This window comes from Schistocerca americana, unplaced genomic scaffold (genome assembly GCF_021461395.2).
Source record: "Schistocerca americana isolate TAMUIC-IGC-003095 unplaced genomic scaffold, iqSchAmer2.1 HiC_scaffold_97, whole genome shotgun sequence".
Taxonomy (NCBI): domain Eukaryota; kingdom Metazoa; phylum Arthropoda; class Insecta; order Orthoptera; family Acrididae; genus Schistocerca; species Schistocerca americana.
Genome location: NW_025726752.1, coordinates 322501 through 330000, shown reverse-complemented (window position 1 = coordinate 330000; position 7500 = coordinate 322501). Strand labels below are relative to the sequence as shown.

The following is a 7500-nucleotide window of genomic DNA, read 5'->3' as shown; positions in this document are numbered from 1 at the left end:
GCCCCCCTGCGTGGGAAGAGTCTTTCTAGGCCATGACCCACCGGAAGGGCGCAGCGTCCCCCACCCCAGACATGTGACGTCACACCATCGGTATTGACGACTAGACTGATTCCTTATAATCATTTGCCATACACCGGTGGAAGCTGCCGAGACGAGTAACTACATAGCGGGCTCGCCGTGTCACTAATGTACAGAGATACAACAGTTTCGACTGGAACCGGATTAAACGTATACACGGCGCTGATTAGTAATAGATAGAGCCATCAGAATACAGATAATGTATACAACTGTCCGTATACATGCTGAAAGACTCTGCTCACAATCACAACCACACGTCAGCCACACACCCTTATCACGCACTACTCTCTGCCTGTAACACGCACACAGACAATATGTAAGCACCAGCATGGAACAACACCCAGTGCATCCTCTCCGCCACATTAGACAATCCACACTGTCATAACCAGACTGGGAGGTCCACTCAGAAAACAGAATATCCCACCCACCCGACAACCACCATTGCTCAGCCAAGCCACCAACACCCACACATGTCCTACACAGGGGTGCACCCAACATCACAATACTGCCTCCTCTCACAGCACACAAACAATGGCAGGAATGAAAGACACAGGTCTGCCACAAGCATGGAATGAGAGCGCCGCCTGTCATGAGCCAAAGGTGCATCCTGACGTGGCAAATCAGATGATGCCGCAGGCATCCACTTACTATAATCACAATCAACAAACCGGCCGCCCCGCCCCGCCCCCCATTAAACCTTTCCTTACAACAATGTGTACCTTAACCTAACCTATATCGTACCGTAACCTAACCTATATCGTACCGTAACCTAACCTATGTCGTACCGTAACCTAACCTATGTCGTACCGTAACCTAACCTATGTCGTACCGTAACCTAACCTATGTCGTACCGTAACCTAACCTATGTCGTACCGTAACCTAACCTATGTCGTACCGTAACCTAACCTATGTCGTACCGTAACCTAACCTATGTCGTACCGTAACCTAACCTATGTCGTACCTTAACCTAACCTATGTCGTACCTTAACCTAACCTATGTCGTACCTTAACCTAACCTATGTCGTACCTTAACCTAACCTATGTCGTACCTTAACCTAACCTATGTCGTACCTTAACCTAACCTATGTCGTACCTTAACCTAACCTATGTCGTACCTTAACCTAACCTATGTCGTACCTTAACCTAACCTATGTCGTACCTTAACCTAACCTATGTCGTACCTTAACCTAACCTATGTCGTACCTTAACCTAACCTATGTCGTACCTTAACCTAACCTATGTCGTACCTTAACCTAACCTATGTCGTACCTTAACCTAACCTATGTCGTACCTTAACCTAACCTATGTCGTACCTTAACCTAACCTATGTCGTACCTTAACCTAACCTATGTCGTACCTTAACCTAACCTATGTCGTACCTTAACCTAACCTATGTCGTACCTTAACCTAACCTATGTCGTACCTTAACCTAACCTATGTCGTACCTTAACCTAACCTATGTCGTACCTTAACCTAACCTATGTCGTACCTTAACCTAACCTATGTCGTACCTTAACCTAACCTATGTCGTACCTTAACCTAACCTGTATTGCGCCTTAACCTAACCTGTATTGCGCCTTAACCTAACCTGTATTGCGCCTTAACGTAACCTGTATTGCGCCTTAACGTAACCTGTATTGCGCCTTAACGTAACCTGTATTGCGCCTTAACGTAACCTGTATTGCGCCTTAACGTAACCTGTATTGCGCCTTAACGTAACCTGTATTGCGCCTTAACGTAACCTGTATTGCGCCTTAACGTAACCTGTATTGCGCCTTAACGTAACCTGTATTGCGCCTTAACGTAACCTGTATTGCGCCTTAACGTAACCTGTATTGCGCCTTAACGTAACCTGTATTGCGCCTTAACGTAACCTGTATTGCGCCTTAACGTAACCTGTATTGCGCCTTAACGTAACCTGTATTGCGCCTTAACGTAACCTGTATTGCGCCTTAACGTAACCTGTATTGCGCCTTAACGTAACCTGTATTGCGCCTTAACGTAACCTGCATTGCGCCTTAACGTAACCTGCATTGCGCCTTAACGTAACCTGTATTGCGCCTTAACGTAACCTGTATTGCGCCTTAACGTAACCTGTATTGCGCCTTAACGTAACCTGTATTGCGCCTTAACGTAACCTGTATTGCGCCTTAACGTAACCGATATTGCGCCTTAACGTAACCTATATTGCGCCGTAACGTAACCTATATTGCGCCGTAACGTAACCCACATTGCCCCTTAACGTAACCCACATTGCCCCTTAACGTAACCCACATTGCCCCTTAACGTAACCCAACACACGTTGGGCCTTAACCCAACACACGTTGGGCCTTAACCCAACACACGTTGGGCCTTAACCCAACACACGTTGGGCCTTAACCCAACACACGTTGGGCCTTAACCCAACACACGTTGGGCCTTAACCCAACACACGTTGGGCCTTAACCCAACACACGTTGGGCCTTAACCCAACACACGTTGGGCCTTAACCCAACACACGTTGGGCCTTAACCCAACACACGTTGGGCCTTAACCCAACACACGTTGGGCCTTAACCTGCTCTGTAATTGTCATACGACGCGTTAAATTAGTGTAGTGTTGCCTAACTGCAACCCCCGCAATATAGTTTGCTACTCGCACTGCCCGGTCCCCAGTGTATCGCTTCATGTTAAACACCTTGCAGCTATACACTGTAATGTGGATGGCAGCAGGACGTACATGCTCAATGCCCTTTGCAGTTGTTCATTGGCATTTGCAGTTGTTCATTGGCATTCGCATGTGCGAAGCACTTAGCCTACGCTGTGGTACGGCCTGTGTCAACTGTCCGCTGATGTTGTACGTCCAAATCACACACTGTACTGCACATTGGTCCTCATGTACTGAATGATACATCGTGGTACATGTGACCGTACAACGACTGCGCCAACAACGGCGAACCATGCGGTCCAAATGTTGTGCACTCAGCTACGTGTCGTCTCCCTATAAGAGCTGGATTGCAGTGTGGTATGCCCTGGATGGCGATCAGCATGAGCCGTCTGTTGATGTAGTGGCGCGTGTTGTCAGACGTAGTCGTCTCTTCTCACACACCGTGATAGCATGGTGCACTGCGTTCCACATCTGCAACATGCGACAGAGGCCGGTTGACAGTCGTTCGCGCAATGGACATCGCATACGTACGGGGGCCACCTTCCACGTGTTCGCGAAGCGTGCACATGTTGTTGCGTGTATGTGGGCAGACATAGTGTGTCGTGACACCTGACACAGGCATGCAACAATCGTTGAATTTGCAAATGGCGATGGACGCCTACGTTTGCTGGTGACGTTATGCAAATGAACAACTGGTAAACCGTTGTGGTGCGGTTGTTCTCGCTAGAGGTGAATCAGTGATGGCGACGATCGGTTGAGCTACCAACCGGTTGTTCCAGCGATACCCACCATGCCCACGAACGTGAATGGCATCTGGGTGTGAAGCGATACGCGGCGGTGGCTGGGTGGGACCGTCCCCGGCCGGTGAGGGGGGGCCTCCCGGCGTGCTGGCCGCGCGGTGCGTGGGCGCACGCGCTACAGCCGGCTGGTGGGGGCGGCCAGTGGCAGGCGCGCCGGCCGACGGAGGCGGCAGGCGGCGCAGCTGCGCGCCGGCGCACCCTGCACGCGGCGCCGTGCGGCCAAAGTAGGTCCTCGCGGGCCCGGTGCGAAGCGCGGTGGACATCTGCAGTGTGCTGGTCCGATTGAGGACTGTGTGCGCTGAGGATGCGCCGCCGCCCGGCGCTCGGCGCCGCGACGCCGTCTGCTGCTCGGTCGCCTCTGCGGTTCTCGCAGGTGGTTTGTATCGCAGCTGTGCGGACGTGTTGGCGCGTGCGCTGTGCTGGGAGAGTTCGCTTCGGCACCCAAGTGGGGCTTTTGTCCTTCTGTGGCGCTGGCGTTGGAGCTGCCGGTCACCGTAGGTGGCGCGTGTTGTCTCCCGCCGGCAATGCCACGACAGCACGCTCCCGGGCCTCTGTCGGCAGCGGCAAGCTCAGTTGGGAGCACGGGTGGTCGCACCTAAAGCGTCTACTCGCCAAACTCCGGGCGATTGCGCCTCTCTCGAACCCGACCAAGTACTTAGGACGGCGCTGCGCGCCGCCGGGACCTGAGAGGGTTTCGAGGTGTATTGTGCAGGGGAGCTCAGCCTCCTCCTGTTTGCAGAATAATTGAGCGGACGCTTGCGTGTTCGCGCGGGCCCCCGGGACACACTCCCGGGCGGCCGGCTGCTCAGCTCTAGTTGACGCAGCTCCCTGGTTGATCCTGCCAGTAGTCATATGCTTGTCTCAAAGATTAAGCCATGCATGTCTCAGTACAAGCCGCATTAAGGTGAAACCGCGAATGGCTCATTAAATCAGTTATGGTTCCTTAGATCGTACCCACGTTACTTGGATAACTGTGGTAATTCTAGAGCTAATACATGCAAACAGAGTCCCGACCAGAGATGGAAGGGACGCTTTTATTAGATCAAAACCAATCGGTCGGCTCGTCCGGTCCGTTTGCCTTGGTGACTCTGAATAACTTTGGGCTGATCGCACGGTCCTCGTACCGGCGACGCATCTTTCAAATGTCTGCCTTATCAACTGTCGATGGTAGGTTCTGCGCCTACCATGGTTGTAACGGGTAACGGGGAATCAGGGTTCGATTCCGGAGAGGGAGCCTGAGAAACGGCTACCACATCCAAGGAAGGCAGCAGGCGCGCAAATTACCCACTCCCGGCACGGGGAGGTAGTGACGAAAAATAACGATACGGGACTCATCCGAGGCCCCGTAATCGGAATGAGTACACTTTAAATCCTTTAACGAGTATCTATTGGAGGGCAAGTCTGGTGCCAGCAGCCGCGGTAATTCCAGCTCCAATAGCGTATATTAAAGTTGTTGCGGTTAAAAAGCTCGTAGTTGGATTTGTGTCCCACGCTGTTGGTTCACCGCCCGTCGGTGTTTAACTGGCATGTATCGTGGGACGTCCTGCCGGTGGGGCGAGCCGAAGGCGTGCGACGCGCCTCGTGCGTGCTCGTGCGTCCCGAGGCGGACCCCGTTGCAATCCTACCAGGGTGCTCTTGAGTGAGTGTCTCGGTGGGCCGGCACGTTTACTTTGAACAAATTAGAGTGCTTAAAGCAGGCAAGCCCGCCTGAATACTGTGTGCATGGAATAATGGAATAGGACCTCGGTTCTATTTTGTTGGTTTTCGGAACCCGAGGTAATGATTAATAGGGACAGGCGGGGGCATTCGTATTGCGACGTTAGAGGTGAAATTCTTGGATCGTCGCAAGACGAACAGAAGCGAAAGCATTTGCCAAGTATGTTTTCATTAATCAAGAACGAAAGTTAGAGGTTCGAAGGCGATCAGATACCGCCCTAGTTCTAGCCATAAACGATGCCAGCCAGCGATCCGCCGCAGTTCCTCCGATGACTCGGCGGGCAGCCTCCGGGAAACCAAAGCTTTTGGGTTCCGGGGGAAGTATGGTTGCAAAGCTGAAACTTAAAGGAATTGACGGAAGGGCACCACCAGGAGTGGAGCCTGCGGCTTAATTTGACTCAACACGGGAAACCTCACCAGGCCCGGACACCGGAAGGATTGACAGATTGATAGCTCTTTCTTGATTCGGTGGGTGGTGGTGCATGGCCGTTCTTAGTTGGTGGAGCGATTTGTCTGGTTAATTCCGATAACGAACGAGACTCTAGCCTGCTAACTAGTCGCGTGACATCCTTCGTGCTGTCAGCGATTACTTTTCTTCTTAGAGGGACAGGCGGCTTCTAGCCGCACGAGATTGAGCAATAACAGGTCTGTGATGCCCTTAGATGTTCTGGGCCGCACGCGCGCTACACTGAAGGAATCAGCGTGTCTTCCTAGGCCGAAAGGTCGGGGTAACCCGCTGAACCTCCTTCGTGCTAGGGATTGGGGCTTGCAATTGTTCCCCATGAACGAGGAATTCCCAGTAAGCGCGAGTCATAAGCTCGCGTTGATTACGTCCCTGCCCTTTGTACACACCGCCCGTCGCTACTACCGATTGAATGATTTAGTGAGGTCTTCGGACTGGTACGCGGCATTGACTCTGTCGTTGCCGATGCTACCGGAAAGATGACCAAACTTGATCATTTAGAGGAAGTGAAAGTCGTAACAAGGTTTCCGTAGGTGAACCTGCGGAAGGATCATTACCGACTAGACTGCATGTCGTTCGATGTGCGTGTCGTGTCGCGCAACACGCTACCTGTACGGCTCGCAGTAGCCGTGCGCCGCGTGCGGAACCACGCGTGCTTCTCAAAACTAACGCCAATGTTGTGTGGTACGAGCGCTGAAGCGCTGGAGCGGCTGGCCTGCGGCACCTGGCGCCTGGCGCCGGTTTTGAATGACTTTCGCCCGACTGCCTGTCCGCTCCGGTGTGGAGCCGTACGACGCCCATCGGCCGTGAGGCCGTTGGACACAGAACGCTTGAACAGGGGCCGCCACACGCCTACGTCCCGCCTATGCAACTGTCTTGAAAGAGACAGTGGAAACTAAGAAAAGATCACCCAGGACGGTGGATCACTCGGCTCGTGGGTCGATGAAGAACGCAGCAAATTGCGCGTCGACGTGTGAACTGCAGGACACATGAACATCGACGTTTCGAACGCACATTGCGGTCCATGGATTCCGTTCCCGGGCCACGTCTGGCTGAGGGTCGGCTACGTATACTGAAGCGCGCGGCGTTTGCCCCGCTTCGCAGACCTGGGAGCGTCGCGGCCGCCTGTGGGGCCGGCCGCGCCTCCTGAAACGTGCGATGCGCGCCCGTCGCCTGGCGGTTCGCATACCGGTACTTACTCGGTAGCGTGCACAGCCGGCTGGCGGTGTGGCGTGCGACACCTCGTACAACGACCTCAGAGCAGGCGAGACTACCCGCTGAATTTAAGCATATTACTAAGCGGAGGAAAAGAAACTAACAAGGATTCCCCCAGTAGCGGCGAGCGAACAGGGAAGAGTCCAGCACCGAACCCCGCAGGCTGCCGCCTGTCGTGGCATGTGGTGTTTGGGAGGGTCCACTACCCCGACGCCTCGCGCCGAGCCCAAGTCCAACTTGAATGAGGCCACGGCCCGTAGAGGGTGCCAGGCCCGTAGCGGCCGGTGCGAGCGTCGGCGGGACCTCTCCTTCGAGTCGGGTTGCTTGAGAGTGCAGCTCCAAGTGGGTGGTAAACTCCATCTGAGACTAAATATGACCACGAGACCGATAGCGAACAAGTACCGTGAGGGAAAGTTGAAAAGAACTTTGAAGAGAGAGTTCAAAAGTACGTGAAACCGTTCTGGGGTAAACGTGAGAAGTCCGAAAGGTCGAACGGGTGAGATTCACGCCCATCCGGCCACAGGCCTCCGCCCTCGGCAGATGGGGCCGGCCGCCCGCGCGGAGCAATCCGCGGCGGGGTCG

The 7500-nt window shown here is 53.7% G+C and overlaps 3 non-coding genes across 3 annotated transcripts in view; all 3 read left to right on the top strand.

Annotated features, from left to right (window-relative positions):
• Positions 1-4349: 4349 nt before the first annotated feature.
• Positions 4350-6259, top strand: LOC124593038. Its single transcript, XR_006977789.1, has one exon. It is a non-coding gene; the product is annotated as a small subunit ribosomal RNA (ribosomal RNA).
• A 351-nt stretch (positions 6260-6610) lies between these two features.
• On the top strand, positions 6611-6765 carry LOC124592982. Its single transcript, XR_006977733.1, has one exon. It is a non-coding gene; the product is annotated as a 5.8S ribosomal RNA (ribosomal RNA).
• Positions 6766-6953: 188 nt separating this feature from the next.
• Positions 6954-7500, top strand: part of LOC124593056 — a 4222-nt gene continuing 3675 nt past the window's right edge. Inside the window, exon 1 of the ribosomal RNA XR_006977806.1 lies at positions 6954-7500. This exon is cut by the window's right edge and continues 3675 nt beyond it. This is a non-coding gene — a ribosomal RNA (large subunit ribosomal RNA).